A 21566-nucleotide genomic window follows, 5' to 3' on the forward strand; every position below is an offset into this window, starting at 1 on the left:
ACCCATTTTGACGTTGTGAGTAGGAGGAAGATTACAATACAGAAATGATTGCACGTACAATGAGGTACCTCTATTCATTGTTCTCTATACGCAGATGCCCTTTCAACAGGATTCACAGATATTAATTGTCTTACTTAACCTTCTCACAGTGTCAATGCCTGAGACAATTGTGCTACCATTAGGGTGGTAATGCATAAATCAGAAAGATATTTGCAGGGTGAAGTAAAGCAATATGGTTCTGATGCACTAAAGTTTAATGCATTTACATTCTTTCATCCACCTTCTTAACAAAGGAATAGATCTATGTATTTAAAATGAATTGGAATATTCTTTGACATAAATGATGAAGCATCTGGATTCAATTTCTTTTATTGTTACAATTTTACTGTTACAGTTTAATGCCACCTATCTGCGTTGGGAAATAAAGTGAGGTGCATGTAGTTATATGTTAGCTGAGTTAAATCTGAAAAATTACAATGGATTTAGGGCTATCAATTATCATAGGTGCAACAGAAGTCACATAACACCTGGACATCTACATGCAGTGGTGCTCTGTGGTTAATTTACCTAATGAAGGAGCTGAACTTCGAAAGCTTGCCATTTCAAACAAACCTGTTGGACTATAACCTGGTTAACAAAGTGTGGAGCTGGATGAACACAGCAGGCCAAGCAGCATCTCAGGAGCACAAAACCTGGTGTTGTGTGACTGCTGACTTTGTTCACCCCAGTTCAACAACGGCACCTCCACACAATGACCGTGGGTAATTGACGGCAGGAAGCACAGTTTTGCTCAGAATGGATACAGCCAACAGATGTTCCCGGAAATTAAACATGAACATTTAAACTAAATAGCTGCAGTCAATTCATTCAGGTTGTTGGTAGAAGAAGCCCCCCCAAGAAAGTGGCAAAAGCACACACTTTTGGTTTAAATGTTTTGAAATTAGAATACACAGAATGAACAAAACAGTCACCCTGTTACGTGTAAATATATGGCAACATTTCATTCAAGTCAAGCATTATTTAACTTATCTTAGCTGAGTCCCGATAAGAAAGCATTTGGGCATGGTATAAAATCTGCTGCTCATTGATCTGAATGTTCACGAGAATTACAAACCAATCCCAGTCACAATGAACTCTAAGCTCAATACAAAGGGACAGGAAAACCTATCAATTGTTAACAGGCTAAATTGGAAAGATTCTCCGCAAAGTTTGAAACTCCTTTTAAATTTGCCGTTGCACCAAATTTGTCCCAAATCTGGTACAGGTGCTCCATTGCAGCTGTGTTGACAACATTGCAGTGGTTTGGTTATGTACAGCAATGAAGTGATCTTTTTATTTAGACGTGCGGCATATTTCTGTTACTTTGCTTGTTAAGTATAAACATTAACTGATATGAAAATTCTGCCATGATGTTCCTGCCATGTTAGCCAGCTCTACAGAAAATAGTGTTAGCAGCAGAGAGCTAGTTCACTCTGTTATTCTCACATAAACACTTCCCTTCCTTCACCCAAACACACAGCATCTTTCTCATTCTTCCTCTTTCATTGAGTCACACAGTTTCTCACTCCACTGCACTCACAAAATCTCCTTCTCTCTCAAAATCACAAGTCACCCGGTTGCCCAGATGCACCCAACAATACCCTATTGACCTCATCTATTGTGAGTGATAGCAGTGAGGGAAGGAGAGAGACTCAGCATTGTCCCGGTAACTCAACGTTCCTCCTAAAGTGTCTGCAAGTGGAGCTGCTTTAAGGTCCCAAACACATTTGGTGAAGGGCAGAAGTCACTGCTGCATATGGAATGCATACGGACGACAAAGGCCGATGCAGCCTGAAAGAAAATTAGAGGGAAGGCTGGCCATAATCCCCATCCCAGAGCCTCTATCTCTAACAACACCCATCAGGCATCCCATGCCTTGTAATCACTCCCACAATGGTTTCACCATTGCAGATAAAACTACTCTCAACTGCCCTCAGACAGAACTCACTGACTCATGTTGCCATTGTTCATTGCTCTTCCAGTCAGAGGCACTTTGCTTCGTTTTCTTCACAAATCTATACACAGAAAATAAAGAAGAGAAATGACCTCTGATTGGAGGAACATGTCTGTCCATGTTGACCCTCTGAAGTTGAAGCTCTGGTAGCAGACAGGGCAGTGGTGGTCTGCAGAGAGCTTCTCGTAAAAGCCTGGTCTGTACTGCTTACCTTTGAAACTATTGCCCATTAAGTTTACAAAAATGAGTGCCTCGATTTAATAGTCAGCTGCACTGCCTTTGAGAGGTTCCTTGTATGCCCCTGAGCATGCCAACATATTGGCTTTGACTTCTGGACACTACTGCTACAAATGGTCCTCAGAAGCCCATGCAACAGAAAGATATATCAGAGAGAATATTGCCTAGGCTCCTTTCTTGTCTGGCATTGTCGCCATCTAGTTTCTACCTGGTGGGTGGGAGAATGGGAAACTGCTAATCAATATGCTGAGGTCAGGTTAAAAACTAAAGGCATCTGGTGGAGGGGTGCTTTTCAGACTTGAGCTCTGTGACAAAGCAGTGTGCCACCAGGATCAGTGCTGGGCCCACTGCTTTTTGTCATTTATATAAATGATTTAGATGTGAACATAGGAGGTACAGTGAGTACATTTACGATGGAACTGAAATTGGAGGTGTCGCGAACAGTGACGAAAGTTACCTCAGAATGCAAAGAGATTTTGACCAGATGGGCCAATGGGCCGAGGAGGGGCAGATGGAGTTTAATTTAGATAAATGTGGAGTGTTGCATTTTGGAAAGGCAAATCAGTGCAGGACTTATACACTTAATGATAACACCCTGGGGAGTGTTGCTGAATGAAAAGACCTTGGAGTGCAGGTTCATAGTTCCTTGACAGTGGAGTTGCATGTAGACAGGATAGTGAAAAAGGTGTTTGATATGCTTACCTTTATTGGGCATTGCAATAAGTATAGAAATTGGGAAGTCATTTTGAGGCTGTACAGGACATTGATTAGGCCACTTTTGGAATATTGCACACAATTCTGGTCTCCCTACTATAGGAAGGATATAGTAAATCTTGAAACGGTTGAGAAAAGATTCACAAGGATGTTGCCAGTGTTGGAAGGTTTGAGCTATAGAGAGAGGCTGGATAGGTCGGGGCTATTTTCCCTGGAGCATTGGAGCCTGAGGGGTGACCTTATAGAGGCTTATAAAATCATGAGGGATATGGATTGGGTGAATACCTAAGACTTTTCCCTGGGATGGAGGGGTAAAAATACCAGAGGCCTGAGTTTAAGGTGAGAGGGGAAATAGAACATAGAACATAGAACATTACAGCACAGTACAGGCCCTTCGGCCCTCGATGTTGTGCCGACCTGCCATACCGATCTCAAGCCCATCTAACCTACACTATTCCATGTACGTCCATATGCTTATCCAATGACGACTTAAATGTACCTAAAGTTGGCGAATCTACTACCGTTGCAGGCAAAGCGTTCCATTCCCTTACTACTCTCTGAGTAAAGAAACTACCTCTGACATCTGTCCTATATCTTTCACCCCTCAATTTAAAGCTATGCCCCTCTCGTGCTTGCCGTCACCATCCGAGGAAAAAGGCTCTCCCTATCCACCCTATCTAACCCTCTGATTATTTTATATGTTTCAATTAAGTCACCTCTCAACCTTCTTCTCTCTAACGAAAACAGCCTCAAGTCCCTCAGCCTTTCCTCGTAAGGCCTTCCCTCCATACCAGGCAACATCCTAGTAAATCTCCTCTACACCCTTTCCAAAGCTTCCACATCCTTCTTATAATGCGGTGACCAGAACTGTACACAATACTCCAAGTGCGGCTGCACCAGAGTTTTGTACAGCTTCACCATAACCTCTTGGTTCCGGAACTCGATCCCTCTGTTAATAAAAGCTAAAACACTGTAGGCCTTCTTAACAGCCCTGTCAACCTGGGTGGCAACTTTCAAAGATCTGTGTACATGGACACTGAGATCTCTCTGCTCATCTACATTACTAAGAATCTTACCATTAGCCCTGTACTTTGCCTTCTGGTTACTCCTACCAAAGTGCATCACCTCACACTTGTCTGCATTAAACTCCATTTGCCACCTCTCAGCCCAGCGCTGCAGCTTATCTATGTCTCTCTGCAACCTACAGCATCCTTCGTCACTATCCACAACTCCACCAACCTTAGTGTTTCAAAAGGTTTGTTTAAAAAGGACCTAAAGGACAACTTTTTCACGCAGAGGCTGGTGTGTGTATGGAATGAGCTGCCAGAGGAAGTGGAGGAGGCTGGTACAATTACACCATTTAAAAGACATCTAGGTGGGTATGTGAATAGGAAGGGTTTGGAGGGATATGGGCCAAATGCTGGCAAATGGGACTAGATTTACAGAGGATGTCTGTTTGGCGTGGGCAAAGTTGGACTGAAAAGTCTGTTTCCGTGCTCTGTATCTCTGTGACTCTATGACTCCAACGGATGTAAATATGTCTCCCATTGCTCACTGGAGGGAGATTCTCATCTCATTATTAGTTGGCAGATCAGACTTTTTCCTCTGGACTTTCACAAATCGATACCTGGCCATTTTTTCTGCCTGACTTACCAATGCTCATGTTGTTCAGGAGCTGGGAAGATTTAATCCATAATGAGGTTGAATGGTTCTTCAGAGCCCTAGTGGTAACTCCAGTTTCTAACACTCATAGGTGGTGACAGAGTAAGACTTTGAGAAGTAAGAAGAGGGGAATCTCAACTGTGCGTGGAGAATGTGCATTAGAAACAGTAATTTGGCCACATTTGTGAGGCTACCAAAACTCTTAGTGAATGCATGGAATTTTTGGAGTCATTGAGGTCACACAAATTGCTTTAGGAACTGCAATCCATAAGATCCGAATGAGATAACAGGATTGTCAACCTCACTAGCAAATAATTTCCTCTCCCTAACTTTTACTGTAGCCAATAAATGTTCATGGTGAAGCTGATAGCCCCCCTGCTGCTGATAATCCATTCCTGTTACCACATTATGATTACTATGATTTAAATATTACAACACCACTCTATTGACTTCCCTCCCACTGTGGAATAGTGAATGGCATTTCCACTCTCAACATCCCCTCATCGGTGTTTAGGGGCCTGCAAGCTAAAGCAACAGATGAGTGCACAGTCAGTTGAGTATTGCTGGCATGTACACCATGACAGGGTTTTACAAAACCATGCATTTTATTTTTGTCTGTATTGTTTAGAAATGTTCATATTGCAGCTGTGTTTTCAAAATGGCAAGGCGGCTCAGTGGTTAACATTGCTGCCTCACAGTGCTGGGGACCTGGGTTCAATTCCAGCCTCAGACAGCTATCTGTGTGGAGTTTGCACATTCTTCCCGTGTCTGCGTGGGTTTCTCCCCACAGTCCATAAATGTGTGGGTTAGGTGGATTGACCATGCTAAGTTGCCTGAAGTTTTCCAGGAGGTATAGATTAGGTGGGTGATTGGGGGATGGGTCTAGGTGGGAAGCTCTGAGGTTTGGTGCAAACTTGTTGGGCTGAAGTGCCTGATTCCACACTGGAGGGATTCTATGACTCAAATTCAGAGTTCTACAGTCGCTCCCTCTCACAAACTCATTCTTTCTCCTACCTTCGAAGCACATTGCTATAAATGTTACATCTCTTAAGAAACCTGGCACCACTGCTGGATTTAATCAAAATCAATATGTTCAAGAAGATAATGTTGGTAAAGCAGGTAAATCATGCAATCTTCATATTGGCATTAAGTGCCATACGATGCCAATATGATCCTTTCACTGAAAATCATTGAATTAAGACAAAAGATTAGAGACACAGATGGAAGAATGATGAGATTATTGTATCCTTTCTCTGAACTTTAATGCAAACATATTGCAATTGTCTCATCAGCTCATCCGATAACAACATTAAAATGGATTTAAGCTCCACAGAGGTAATGTACGGTCTATTGGTCATGATTTTAATTCTAGGGCATCGACCATCAGTTACTTCAGCTTCAGTGGAGTCTTCCACATGCTGACAAGTTGTTTGTTAGAGAGGAACATCATAGCTTTAATTGGAAACTGGGTCGAAGAGATTTTAAATAGAGTGAAATAAGAATAAGGGGAGAAAAAAAAACACAAAGAAGAACTAGCAGTTAAATAAATAAGCAATTTGTCATTTTCACCCTTTTCCAGTTAATAAAACAATAATACAGTCAGAAAAATGTATATAATGAGATTTATTTTCAACAGTTGATGCTACAATATCTTCTGCATCTCCATGTTCTTCACATTTTTATTTTGATTTGTGCTGTTGATAGTTGAAGGTTTTTAATCAACATTCAAACTGAGTGCAGTCCATTTGGCACACTGATGTCTTATCTTAACAGAACTACACTGTGCTCCAATTACCTAGAAACAAGAGTTTTGAAGTGTTATATAAACAGATCTTTATTATCCAGAAAAAGTCCCTTGAAGACAATGTATGATCAGAAACAGGTTCAGAAATGTCAGCAAGCTACTACAACTTTTCACAGTGAACAACTGACAATGAAGGTTTCTGCTGGTTTGGGAAAACCAAGGCATTTCAAAATTTTGAGTTGAAAACAGTGTAAAGAGAAAAAAGCCATGATTTTGTGTTCTGTAGAACTGAAGCACCGGTTTCCAATTAACTTGGATTAATATTTGTATGTTGTAGCCACTAGAGAAATGGAAGCATTTCTCACCTTAATATTGACTACAAAATCAAATGTTAATCTTAAACTGAAACTCCAATGAATTTTAGTTGCGTTGCTAAAGTACAAGAGTACAGTGAAGCCTACTTAATATGAACTCTCAAAATATGAAACTCTTTAAAGTCAGTACTTATATATGCCCTAAGTTACATGTACAAACCAGAGTTGTCTGTTGACATAAAAGAACATGGCCTTGTCAGATTGTTAAAATGCTAAGACAATCAATAACATCACAGAAATCTTAGACAGAACTTTGTGGATTTTCTTCTTCATATTCCAGCTGGGGGCCTGTCCACAGACCGATGTGCTAGTATTGGAGGGTCCAAGCCGAAGTCATAAAAAGGTGCCAGCGTTTACAAGGCACTTTCCCCACATGGCAGAGAACCAAATGCTGCTGACAAATAGCAGTATTCATGGAAAATACCCTTAAACAATTTTTCAAGAGGCTCAGTTGGCATCTGTGAGAGAGAGGGCCATCTTCTCAAATGATGATAATATACAAGTTAGTGGAAACATGCCAAGCCGTCTAACACTCACCTTCCTTTTACATTTAAATGCATCTCTCAGCCCATTCATTGAGGCCATTCATGTTCAGAGATATCACTGGATCACAGTGTCCTATTAAAAGTATGGTTTTGACATGATGTGCAATAAAACAGCATCCATGTACACAACCTTAAACAGGAAACTTTCTGTGCAATAATGGAATAGCTTGAACAAGTTGACTGGTCCCCATGGAAGATGAATAAAGTAATTTACTCTTTCAAGAGAGGTGGCCATAACTGGCCTATCCTGAGTTTATTATTCCTGCCCGAATGTCCTTGAACTGAGTAAAGTTTTGGGCCATTTCAGAGAGCAGTTAATAGTCAAACACATTACTGTGGGACTGAAGCCAAATGTAGGTCAGATCAAGTAAAGATGGCAGATTTTCTTCTCTAAAGGGCATTAGTGAAGGAGGGTCCAGACCTGAAACGTCAGCTTTCCTGCTCCTCTGATGCTGCTTGGCCTGCTGTGTTCATCCAGCTCTACACCTTGTTATATCAGTGAACCATGAGTTTTTACAATGATTTACGATTGTGATGCTCACCATCACTGAGACAAAATTGCAATTCCAGATTTTAGTAACTCAATTGGAACTTCAACAGCTGCTGTCACAGTATTTCAGCCAATGTCCCAAGATCCAAGCCTTTGGTTTATTTAGTGGGATAACCGGTATACCACCCCAACAATTAGCTTCCTGTCCCTTCATATGTCAGCTCTGCGATCCCAAGAATCTGGTGAACTTTTACTGAACTCCCTCCACAGTCAGAACATCCTTCCTCAGATAAGGAGATAAAACTGCACACAATATTTCATGTGTAGTCTTACTAGGGCCTTGTAGAATTACAAGAGGACATCCTTGCTCCTGAACTCAAATTGTCTCCCTATGAAGGCTAACACATCATTTGCTTCCATCACTACCTTCTTTCAGCGACTGATATATGAGGGCATTCAAATCTTGTTGCATTTCTCCCTTCCCCAATCTCTCAATATTCAGATAATAATCTACCTTCCTGGTTTGCTACCAACATGGATAATATCACATTAACTCACGTTATACTTTGTTTACCAGCCAAATACCCAAGGCTGCTTTGCATCTCCTCAGCTTTAGACATAGAATTTTAGGGAGGTTTCCCCAAAGGCATTTCATCTGTTGTGGGATTGAATCTGCACAAGAACTCAACCTGAGCAAAAATGTCAGAAATTAGCCATATATAAAAAGTAAAAGCATTCTAATGTATTTGTAGAAGAGGATGAAGGAAAACGGGAAACAAGAATGTGACCCTTAAAACTGTTGGGATTTTGTCTTTCCAAAGATGTTCTTAAATTCGTGGTCAAAGATTGGAAGGTCATTCTGATTATCGCAATTACCAAGAACAAGTAATTTTAAAATGTCTCTGCTGAGTACAAGTTTTGACCTTGAGGGATAAAGGTTCCATAAAGCAAAAATAAAATTACAGTGGGATTAATTATCTAAAGCAAATCACCTTTCTATTCCTTGAGTGCAATGATGAACATTTTCTCTTCATCTTGAAGTGACTCATTTGTGCCTTAGGGTGTTTGTTCTTGGAGTGTCAGAATATTATGTGCAGATACTTAGAACATAGAACATAGAACATAGAACAGTACAGCACAGAACAGGCCCTTCAGCCCACAATGTTGTGCCGACCATTGATCCTCATGTATGCACCCTCAAATTTCTGTGACCATATACATGTCCAGCAGTCTCTTAAATGACCCCAATGACCTTGCTTCCACAACTGCTGCTGGCAACGCATTCCATGCTCCCACAACTCTCTGCGTAAAGAACCTGCCTCTGACATCCCCTCTATACTTTCCTCCAAACAGCTTAAAACTATGACCCCTCGTGCTAGCCATTTAATTGATCAATGCATGAATTGATCTAATATTATCAAATATCAATGAAAGATTCAAAGACAAAAGCAGTCACTTGGAGGAAAAATCCCTGGGAACAGAAAACATTAATGCTACAACATCTTCAGCCTTTTATTGACTTTTACAAAAACATTGAGAACACCCATTTTGCCTTCCACAACAGTGAACACTGTTGAAACCCCTTTGGTTAAAACCATTAAAACACAAGTACTGACTGTGATCCCAGTCTGACTTGGACAGAAAGTCCTGGCCAATGACTGATCGGACCCCTGACTGTTCTTGATGCAGCTCCTTGACTGATATTCCATGAATTCCTAATTATTTGTATTGGACCTGATTGACAGACTGTGACAATCCCCTGGAATGTCAATGGATGATACCCTTGATGGACCGCCCCAGGATGCCCTGACACATAAAAGTACCCTCCCCACAGGCTTGACTAACTTCCTCCTTAAGACTTTAAGACACAGATGTTTGATGGAAGCACATTCAGTGTGTTTGGCATGGAGCCTGCTGGCACATGACATAGTTGTGAGATTGACATGGTACATTGGGGGAGGTGATGGCATAATGGAATTATCGCTGGACTGTTAATCCAGAGGCCCAGATAACGTTCTGGGGACTCGGGTTCAAATCCCACCACAGCAGATAGTGGACTTTGAATTCAATAAACATCTGGAATTAAGAGTCTAATGGTGACCATGAACCCATTGTCGATTGTCAGAAAAAACCCATCTGGTTTACTAACTAACAAGCTTCAAAATTTCCCCACCCAAGACCAGGCCGCTCGTCCCTGCCTCCTTGACCTTTCTGTCTTTTCACCAACCTATCCGGTCCTCCCACCTCACTGACCAATCCCCACCCCCACTTCCTACCTACTGGTCTCAACCCCTCCTCCTTGACCTGTCTGACTTCCCTCCCTCCCAATTGACCAACCCCCCATCTCAACTCCCTACCTACGCTCACCTTTACTGGCTCAATCTCCGCCTCCTCGACCTGCCTGTCTTCTCTCCACCCATCTGCTCCTCCATCCACCTTCCATAATCACGTCCCCTTCTCCCTATTTATTTCAGAGTCCCTTTCCTCTCTCCCATTTCTGAAGAAGGGTCCAGACCCGAAACATCAGCTTTCCTCCTCCTCTGATGCTGCTGATCTGCTGTGTTCATCCAGCTCTATACCTTGTTATATCAGACTTCAGCCTTGGCTGTTCCTGCTATCCCTGGTTGACTAATGTCCTGTAGGGAAGGAACCTGCCATCTTTACCTGATCTGGCCGACATGTGACTCTAGGCCCACAGCAACGTGGTTGACTCTTAACAGCCCTCTTGTCAATTAGGATGGGTAATAAATGTTGCCAGGCCAGTGACACCCTCACCTCCGAATGAATTTAAAAAAAAATGCTAAACATCAACATATTCACCTTTTTGACCAATGATACCCCGCAACCATGACATGCTGCTTAGCTTTGTGCCTGAGCTAAGCAGCATGGTAAGACAGAAGTATGTGAGGCTTTAAGGTGTGGCTGAACTGGGAAAAGTGCCAGAGCACAACACAAGGCAGGGATGCTGTGAGCACTGCACTGGACTAGACACAAAATGAGTGAGTGCTCAGTGAGTCAACAATCTGCTCAGAAATGCAGCCTGGTCCAGTCCATGAGATAGGTGCCTGCTGCTATGCACAAAGCGCCCTTGTAGCAGCTTTAACATGAAAGACTCCAGTGCATTCCAAAGTGCAGCATTGATGTGTAGAACAGTCCTGCAGTGGATCAAAGATCTCCTATCATGATGCAATGAGTCTGGTATGTGTCCAGTGCTGAGATCTGTGGATATGGGATGTTTGTAGTTGCTGTTCTTGGAATGAACCCTAAAATGGCACTGGGTGTCAAAAATACAGGCCTCAAGGAACAAGTGCTGAGCTGCAGTCTGCCAAGTGACTGCTGCCATTTTCATGTCATTAATTCTCAGCATCTCGCTTCTACCCAGTGGTTAGGGGAATGACAAACTGTACGAAAATAAGGCGAGATTAAGTAATGATCAAGCTGATAATGAGTGATGATCGACGCCGACAGGTTTCTCACTGCTCACTAATGAGAATCTTGATTCCCAACGTTTATTGAAAAATGGGAATTTTTGCTCTTGACATTGAGAAGGTCTTCGCCGGATATCTCACTTGATTTTCCCAAATTTCTTGTCCTGGCCTACGTCATTCAGAGATGAGGAAGATTCTAGCCCCAGTTCTCATACAAAGAGCTGAATAATCTCCTTCTGCACAATAACAATTCTGTGAGTGAGATCAACCACTTATGACAGAAGTCATTATTTTAATATTTTGTTCTATTTACCATCCAATACGAATGGCAAACAGAGTGAATTAATTTGTAAATCATCTAAATGAGAGTTTTCATTCATATAGTGTCTTTCAAAGATGTCAGTAAGTCCTTTAAGTATGTTACTTGCAGTGTTGTAATCGGTGCATGATATGCAGTTTATTGGCTTCCAATCAGCCCTCGCAAACGGCAATAACTAACCACCAGTTGACCTGTTCTCACAATGATACTTGAAGGATCAAAATTACCCAGAATCTAGGAAAACTCCGCTGATCTCTTTGAAATAGTGATTCTGGTTATTTTATTTTGAAATAAGTAGGGAGAGGAGACCTCAGTTTAATATGTGGCCTGACAGGCTGCATCTTTTCCAATGCAATGCTAAATTTTGCCAATAATAAAATTTCAAGTGCTTTAGGTGAACTTTTCCTAGGTCATGAGCTACATGGGCTATGGTGAGAAAGTTGGAATCAATATGTGAGATGGGCAGCGAGAAGTGTCCCGAACGTCAAGACTGAAAAGCCTGATTTTCCGACCAAGTGTTCAACAGCAAGTTAAGATTCTCATTACAAGTGAAATGACTATTTGTGTTGGTTAGCATGTAATAGCATCCTCACTGTGGAGGCATTGATTGTGATTTCACTTGGTCCCATCTGCCAAACAGAAACTAAATGGCAACAAACCCCAACATGAAGGTCAGCGCAGTAACTTGGCGACCCCACCTAGCCACTTGCTCCTCCAGACCTGCATCATACATCAATGCCTCAAGGTATATTAAGTGAATAGTAACCAGACATATGCACAATCTCCACCCCTCCACTGTCCAGCAGAACCTCGAGGGTCATGCCAGGACAACTGCTAGGAGCCATGCAGGGAAGCTGCAGGCTGCCAGTGGTTTGATGAGGTGCACGGTTGGGCATTAAAAGTGGCATCGGCATCAGGATTTTCCTGGCAGTGACCCTCACTTCTGCCTGCAGTGAGTGGGAGAATACAACAAGTCAGGTGACAATAGGGTGTGGTGCATCATTAGGAAGGTGTGTTTGGAAAGGTAGTGTGAGGAAAAAGCACTAGGGATTTTAGGTAGAATGCCTCCATGAAATTTGCCAACATTGACACTTAACTAATTTCTGGTATTTTTTAGTTCCATTTTTTGATGCGTTATATTTTAGTATATTGTCAACAAATGTCACTTTATCCAATCTACTAAAGGTTCAATGCATGAGGAAACCATGACAAATTAAAGTTTTCTTTAATAATTTAAACATATTACTTGCTATCATTCTGGTACAGTGTGGATAAATCACCAACTAATGCTGTCTTGTTTTGCCTATTTTATTTACAATTTACTTCCAGAAATAATTCCTACTATCTAAATGTAAAACTGTTGAAACTGCTTATTCTCTTTATCAGGAAGCATTGAGGGCTGTGTCACTGAATTAGTTCAAAGCTGAGTTAGATAACTGAATGAATAATTTTATTGTCATGTGTATTTGACAGTGAGGAAAAACAATAAAATACAGCGAAAAGCTTTCAACTTTCCAGATCCATTTTGCATAGTTTAAGAATAAGAAAATAACAAGCACCTCCAAAAAGAGGTAAGAACATGGAGTTTGTGACCACATGAAGTGGTTGAAACAATCTTACAGATGAAATTTTAAAAGGAAGATCCAGTATTGAAAGAAATTGAAGTAGATGCATGTGATAACAGCTTCATATGACGAAGCTGGGAGAAAGTTCAAGATGAGCAATGATTCCAGCATGGACTAGTTGGGCTGAATATCTGCTTTTGCAGCATATGTCATCTATTCCTATATAAAACTAAAAACAGTGAAATATTTTCAGAGAAAGAATTTCACTGACTTATTCCTTGTCAAGGTATTGATCAACATTTTTGAAAATAAAAGGTGTTTCAATATATAATTAATACATAGCTGGGCAAAAATAAACATTCAATAGTACAACCTTGTCACTGATTACCTTGTTATAATTGAAACCTTTCATTCAATGTGTGGAATTTTTCATTCCAAGGTTCATCAGACGTTCAATGTCAAGAAAAGTTCTGATAAGAATTAACTAGCTTTTTCAGAGTCTCACTCTTGAGTGGTGACAGCCTTATTTCCATGTGTCTGCATCTTATTAAAACCCCAAACTCACCCTATTTACAACCTCCTTCCAATTCTTCTCCATCCAGAAACTAGATAATGCAAATTCCTGACAAGTCCATCATCATAGGTACCTGAAGACTGCAGCTTGCCAAACACCTGTCTCAGCCATCATCTTCGCACTGCTTGTCCTGTACCATATCTCTATGTAGCCATCATCCTTCTCCGCTCTTCATCCACCAAACTCCACATGAGCAATCCACCAGCCTCACTGTAAGATCATGTCAGCTCTAGGGCCAACTTAGCCATCATTCTAGATGTTCAACAATTTACTTTGGAGCTGATGGGTACTCAGGATCTCCATTTTCTACCTGGTAGCTTTGCATGCAGAGACAACTACACATCTTGTGTTTCTACACTGAATACTTTTGAACTGCGTGGATACATACAGCTATGGCTCTTAACTTACTTTGTTAGCAGTCACTCACTTGACCCATATTAGAGCTAAATCAGTCTTTGTTTGATTCACAAACACAAAGATGCTCAGCAGGTGCTGTGGAGTGAAAAGCAGTTAGCTTTGAATCTGGTATGGCACTTCTTCAAAACTCTCAGAATTTTTGCCTGCTTCACATTTGCTTTCTTGCACACTTTAACTTTGGCACTGAGATACAGACTGCCAGCGTCAGCGGCTTAGCTTTCTTTCTGGAGCTGAGGCAGAGGCAGGTAGCTTGTGATGGTGGGGAACATTTAGTCAGTCAAACGTTGGAAATGTGTGGCATTGTCCAACATCATCGTCACATCTGCCAACCGATGACAAGACAAACACTGCAATGCTTCAAATAGCCATGTGAGAGGGTCAAAAGGAAAGATTCATGAAGTAAACAGGAAATCCAGTCAGCTGGAGGTAACCACAATACTCAGTCAATTTACAGGGAGTTGGCCAACAGATAGTCCTGTAGGTCACTTGTGCACAATCTGGGGGATTACAGGTAGGTGAGTTGATGTGTTGTTGAAACATCAGTATGGAGAGATAAGCCTGCTAATTTTCCCTGCAATTTGGCATGGGGAGGAACTAAGTATGAGAAAAGTGGGTGGACGAGCAGTTAGTGGTGATGAGGGAACTGTGGAAGTGGTGAGGTATCCCCAATGAATGAGGAGGAAGCACAGGGGCATGAAAAATCGATCATTTGCAAGGATGAGATGGGTATTGAGACCTTGAGTGAACATGAATGCAATACTGAGAGTAATGGTTCATGAGCCTTGGCGAAATAAGTGTACAGCAACAGACTTAAGAGTGAATGGTTTCCCTGAGCGTTTAAGGCAGCCAAGAAAAGACGATGGCACTTATCCTTACAGAGAACAGAGGATCAATGACCTATTTTTCTCCTAGGCATCCTTTCCAACTTAGAATGAAACATTGACCATTGCTGCAATTTGTGCCCAGTCTGGCTGGGTCTGATGTTGTAGCCTCCTTTGGCAGTCAGCAGGTAAAAATGGGCTTACCTCTTCACCGGCCCATTCACAAGATCCTTCAGATCCCTGGAAGTGGGGCAACAGATTGACTTTGCAACATTTTCAGTATTGAGCATGACAATGCATTGGCTTGCAGTATCTGAAATGGTGCATAGCTGGGCTTTAAATATTGCATCAGAGTTATGGAAGCTGGAAGATCTCAGTAGAGCGGGGACCCCATGTATGTTGATTAAATCACGAGGGGCGTGAATAGAGTGAATAACCAAGGTCTTTTTCGCAAGGTAGGGGGATCCAAAACTAGAGGGCATAAGTTTAAGGTGAGAGAAGAAAGATTTAAAAAGGACTTTGGGTGCAACTTTTCATGCAGAGGGTGGTGTGTGTATAGAATGAGCAACCAGAAGAAGTAATGGAGGGAGGTACATTACAACATTTGAAAGGCACTTGAATAGGTATAAGAATAGGAAGGGTTCAGACGATGTGGTCCAAATGATGGCAAGTGGGAGGAAGTCAGATTGGGATGTCTGGTTGACGCAGACGAGTTGGGCCGAAGGGCCTGTTTCCTTGCTGTACAGCTCTGTGACTCTAGAAGCAGGATAGGCCACCCGGCCTTTGAGCTTACACAGCAACAAGAATGGGACTAATCCGTTAATATTTTGATTTCCACAATCCATCAAATTCAATCACCTTTCGGTTCCCCTGCCCCACAAGAAGCTAGCTAATTCTGTCTGAACAGCACTTGATGAACACTTTTTACCATCTTCTGAAGCAGAGAGTTCCAAAGTCGCAAAACTGTTGGAAAGAAGTTTTACTCATATTGATCCCTAATTTTGGAACAATGTCCACTGGGTCTGAACTCCCCCACAATAGTAAACATCCTTTCCATGCCCATCTTGTCTATACTATTCACGATCATATAAACTTACATAGGGATGGCATAGTGGTTCATCAGTTAACACTGCTGCTTCACAGCACCAGGGACCTGGGTTCAATTCCACCCCCGGATGACTGTCTGTATGAAGTTTGCACTTTTTCCCTGTGTCTGTGGGCTTTTTTCAGGTGCTCCTGTTTGATCCCACAGTCCTAAGATGTACAGGCTATGTGGATTGGCCATGCTAAATTTCCCATAGTGTCCAGGCGTGTGCAGGCTAGGTGAATTAGCTGTGGGAAAAGCAGGATTATGGTATGTGTCTGGGTGGGATGTTCTTCAGAGGGTTGGTGTGGATTCAATGGGCAGAGTGGCCTGTTTTCACACTGTAGGGATTTTGATACTCCAATGAACTCACACCTCATTCTTCTATATATCAGTGAAAAGAAGCCCATTCTGTCCAGCCTTTCTGCTTAAGACAAATCATTTCAATTATTAACCTAGTAACATTCCTTTGAACTCCTTCCAATTTATATCCTTCCTTTCATAAGGTGACCAAAATATACTAATGCCCTGTGTAACTGAGGCGTAGTATTCTTACTTTAATGTCCAATCCCTGTCATAATAAATGATAGCATCCCATTAATCTTCTTGATTCCGTGCTGCACCTGCACACTTTTTGTGCCTAATGAACCAGAACGTGAAAATCCTCTGATGCCCCAGAATTCACAGTTGTTCACCATTAAGTCATATTCTGCTTTTTCATCCTTTTGGCCAAACAGTACAACTTCACATTTTCCCACATCACATTTCATCAGTCAGACCTTTGTCCCCTCATTCAGCCAATCCAGACCCTTTGGGCTCAACTGTGGACAGCAATGGAGGGTAAATTAAATCTGATTGTCATATGTCCCCTCGCCTACAGTTGAATCCACTGTTAAGATTCATGCAGAACAGCCACTCAGATGAGGTGAGGGGACAAAAGTGAAATGTTTGTTACAATACCAACCTTAATCTCCATGAAGGCCTCAGAAGTGTTAAACTCTATTTACCATGTTCAAACACTAATAAATCGATCCAGTAAAAAGAGCGCACCTCTCCCTCCTCATTATTTGTGGGATAGTAAAAGATGTAACGAAATAAATAATTATTCATTTTCTCAGAGGAATGACAAAAACCATTTGCAAACTTTTAAACATCTTGCATCAACAATTCCCCCCTATAATTGATCACTGTCAAATCTATGCAGTTTTAATGATGTTTAAATCTTGCAATTTCCATTTCCATTTTCTCTTTAATGTCAAGTAACATGTGTTTGCAGATTTGTTTTTGTCAGAAATTACTCTGCATTGTTATGTATTGGTGACTTAACGTGACACAGTCAAAAACCAAGTGGATAAATCTATTGGCATTTCAAGAAATAAAAAGAATATGTACAGACCAAGCATCCGGGAATGAGAACCCTTCTGTTTTAGGCTAATAGTAAAATACATTTCTCTCTAAGGAAACCGTATCAGTTTTAATAATATTTCAGAACTGTTGAGTAGAATCTTATAGTGGCAGCGTAGGCTTCACCTTTGGGGCAGTAGGGTGGCTCAGTGGTTAACACTGCTGCCTCACAGCACCAGGGTCACCGTCCTATTCCACCCTTGTGCTATTGTCTCTGTGGGATTTCCACATTCTCCCCCTCTCTGCGCGTTACATGGACTGACCACGGTAAATTGCCCTTGTTGTCTAGGGGTGTGTAGATTAATTAGATTAGACATGGGAAATTCAGGGTTACAGAGATAAGGCAGGGAAATGGGTCTGGGTGGAATGCTCCTCAGATGGTCAGTTTGGACTCAATGGGCTGAATGGCTTGCTTCCGTACTGTAGCGGTTCTATGAATAATAGCTGCAAAACTGGTGAGGTACACATGACAAATCTTCTTGATACCAACCAAGCAGCTCTGAGCCCATTGATGGACTTGCATCCAGAATCAGGTCCCTAGTGATGAATGTCCCTCCTTCCCTCCCAATCAGGGGTCAGCCATTCCTGGGCATGTCATGTGGAATGCCATGGCTGCAGCTGGAAAGGCAACACCTGGGTGCAAGGGAAGTGATTATTTTCGTGAGGGGGAAGTAGCAGGGTAAGGTTGGAGCTGATGATTTCAATGGCAGTGAAGAGGGAGTGAGAGGTAACTCTGAGCAGCCAACTTTCTGACCCATATCCATGACACAGCTCACAACCCCATCCTTGGTGATGAGCAACATACAACTTTTTTCCCTCCGTAGGGCCATTAGTTGACTGGTTACTTGCAGCTGGGTCACATCCAGAAGTGAGAGACCCTTACGTTGTCTTTAATTGGCCCATCAGTTGTCTTAGTTCATAGATCATCATAGAATCATAGAACCCCTACAGTGTGAAAACAGGCCCTTCAGCCCAACAATTCCACACCCACCCACAGAGCATCCCACCCAGTCCCATCCACCTATAGCCCACCCAATCTACCTATCCCTGAACAATACGGGCAATTTAGCACGGCCAATCCACCCAACCTGCACACCTTTGGACTGCGGGAGGAAACCAGAGCACCCTGAGGAAACACACACACAGAGGAGGAGAACGTGGAAATCCGACACAGACAATACCCCAAGGGTGGAAAAGGATTGGTGACCCTGGTGATGTGAGGCAGAAGTGCTAACCACTGATCTGGCCTGCTGCCCCAAAGTTGAGGCCTACGCTGCCACTATAAGATTCTAGCAACAGGGTGCAGAGATCAGACACTGACTGTCCTGCCCAGGACTTAATCTCAGTGGAAATGGCAGCACGATGGTGACCAGCAATACCTCCACACAGCCTAATTAAAACCCTTACCTGTACTCTTCTAGGATTGGATATTGCGACACCTTATGTCACATTTTTGGAAAGGTTGTAGAATTGGTTGGGAAACAAAAAGCATTGGGCAGAATCTTCGCAGCCTCTAAATGACATGGGCATTGGCATGAAAGTTAGGAAAATAGCATGAGTTGGCCAGTGAGGAGCTTCTCAATAACAAAATAATGGGATCAAACGGTCCCATTTTCCTTTCAAGTGTCGAGCGGCAAGACCAGATTGTCACAAGTAAACAGCAGTGGCTTATCTGCATGCATTAACATCTCACTATCTAATCTTGCCCTCATTAATGGGCAGTTTCCCCCTTCTCCCAGTCAGAATAGAAACTAGATAGTGGTAGTGCCCAAGATGAAAGCCTGGCGGGTGAACTGGTGATGCCAGCCAGCTGTTTACTCCCCCAGATCACCACCTTGGACACCAGGCACCAGCAGGTGCTACGATTAAATGGATAAGAAAAGAATCAGGTGAGTGCAGTCTTAATTATCGCTTAACAGAGAGGGGTTTGGAGATGTGGGTGTGTTAGGTCATGAAGGCAAGGAAGGGAAGATAGTTTACCTTTATCACATTCACATAAGATGTCATTGACAAGACAAATTTCAGTCCTATGACAGAGCTGAAAACCTAATTAAAGGGATTCGCGTCTGGAATTCCAGTGAAATGGATGGTGACAATTCAACCAGAATGATTTTCAAGTGTGATGGGGTCAAGGGATATTTCCTGAGATGGTTAGTAACATAAGTTTCAAGCAGAGGGGGATAGCACTTGAAGAAAGTGAGTCAGTAACATATTAGCTAACAGCTGGACCAGTAAGGAATATTGCAGAATATTTCATGTCCAGTTTGCGAATAGGGTCAAGGGAGCAAGAGCTGGGTGCAATGAGCAAGAAGCACTATGGTGGGTTGGGGAGAAGAAGTGTGGAGTTGGGAGAGTAACTGGAGGAAGAAACAAATTCAGGCTTGGGCGCGCAATGTTTCACCAACTTGTTTAAAGTCACCTGGGCCTGTCCAAAGCTCATTGGGTCTTTCAGTGTAAAGAGCTATCCTCGATTGAGTGTTGCAGACTGACACATCTCCAAAATCAAGAACTGCAGGTGTTGAAAATCTGAAATTGCAACAGAAATTTCTGCAGAAACATGGCAGATCTGGCAGCATCTGTGGAGAGAAAGCAGATTCAGTGTTTAGGGTTCTTCATGTGACTCTTCATCAAAACTGAACTGTGTCATAATATCTGATGGTGTATGGCCTATTGCCTGTATGACCATAGAATATTTGACATTCAATTAGAAGGCAGGTGGGATTAGTTTAGCTGTGGATATTGGTTGGCAAGAACTAATTGGACCATACAGCCTGTTTCCACGATCTATGATTCTATCTTAGGGCATGTTGCCTTAGGCAGCAACCACACATAACACCCCTGTTCACTGAAGGCAATATCAAACACATTTCAGCCTTTCTGCAACCTCAAGGCACATATGCAATCCATTTATGGTTTGGTTCTGCATTGCAATGTTAAGGTGTACTTTTTTTTTTCTTCAGCTTGCTCCTTTCAAGAAACCACTGGAGATCTTTCTGAAAATCTCAACCTTCAACCCACAAATGTATCAAGACCTTTGCTGATACAACTTGTGACAGATCACACAGCTTCAGCTCATTTTCTCCTGATGGGGATCAGTGCTACAGCCCAGGCAGTAAGATTTGCTAACATAGCTGTTATCCTCCACATGTGCCATATCATAAAACGGGTGACTTCATCAATACGAAAGCGTTCCATTCCATCAAGAGAAAGCACAGCAAAATGAGGTAGGTGAAATAGAAGGGCATGAAATGGTCTTCTTAATCATACAAACATAAATGCAAACATATGAATTAGGAGCAGGAATTAATTATTACTAATTATTAGAGTGCATTTTCAGTGATGTCAGATCATAAACTTGAGGGAGAAAGGCTCTGATGAAATCCTGCAACAGTTTATCTTGTAAATAACGTAGCTGTGCAGTAAATGTTTATTATTTTATATGATTTCCGGCTCTCTCACAGATTTCAACCATTTTTTTAAATGCACTAATAACTCTCAAGGTCAAAAATCACACAACACCAAGTTATAGTCCAACAGCTTTATTTGAAGACACAAGCTTTCGGCGTCTCACTCCTTCTCCGAGAATGAGAGAAAATAAAAATTCTCCTCATTTCTGCCTTAATGGAAGCCCCCCCCCACCCTATTTTTAACCTTGGTCCTTTTTCTAGTTTCTTCCACAAGAGGAAACATTCATTCTTTTATCATTTCCAGTGTTGGTCCTCAGAACCTTAAGTTCTGTGATCATACAAACTGAACTCCTGTACTCACATGTGACTGTAGGCTGCAAGAAGGATTTTAGTGACATCAATCCCACAGAAAGCAAAGCCCGCACTTTAGAAAGTGTTTACAACTAAACTGATGCAATACATGAAACACAAAATGGGCTAAGGATGAAAGAGAGACAATGGGAACTGCAGATGCTGGAGAATACAAGATAATAAAGTGTGAAGCTGGATGAACACAGCAGGCCAAGCAGCATCTCAGGAGCACAAGAGCTGACGTTTCGGGCCTCGACCTTTCATCAGAGAGGGGGATGGGGAGAGGGTTCTGGAATAAATAGGGAGAGAGGGGGAGGTGGACCAAAAATGGAGAGAAAAGAAGATAGGTGGAGAGGAGAGTATAGGTGGGGAGGTAGGGAGGGGATAGGTCAGTGAGGGAAGACGGACAGGTCAAGGAGGTGGGATGAGGTTAGTAG

The 21566-nt window shown here is 42.2% G+C and overlaps 1 long non-coding RNA gene across 1 annotated transcript in view; it reads left to right on the forward strand.

Moving 5' to 3' along the window:
* Window positions 1–21566, forward strand: part of LOC125459111 (uncharacterized) — a 127076-nt gene that overhangs the window by 87259 nt on the left and 18251 nt on the right. The window contains exon 3 of the long non-coding RNA XR_007248964.1: window positions 20332–20595. This is a non-coding gene — a long non-coding RNA (uncharacterized LOC125459111). The remainder of the gene's footprint in view (window positions 1–20331; window positions 20596–21566) is intronic.

This window comes from Stegostoma tigrinum, chromosome 17, assembly GCF_030684315.1.
Source record: "Stegostoma tigrinum isolate sSteTig4 chromosome 17, sSteTig4.hap1, whole genome shotgun sequence".
NCBI lineage: Eukaryota > Metazoa > Chordata > Chondrichthyes > Orectolobiformes > Stegostomatidae > Stegostoma > Stegostoma tigrinum.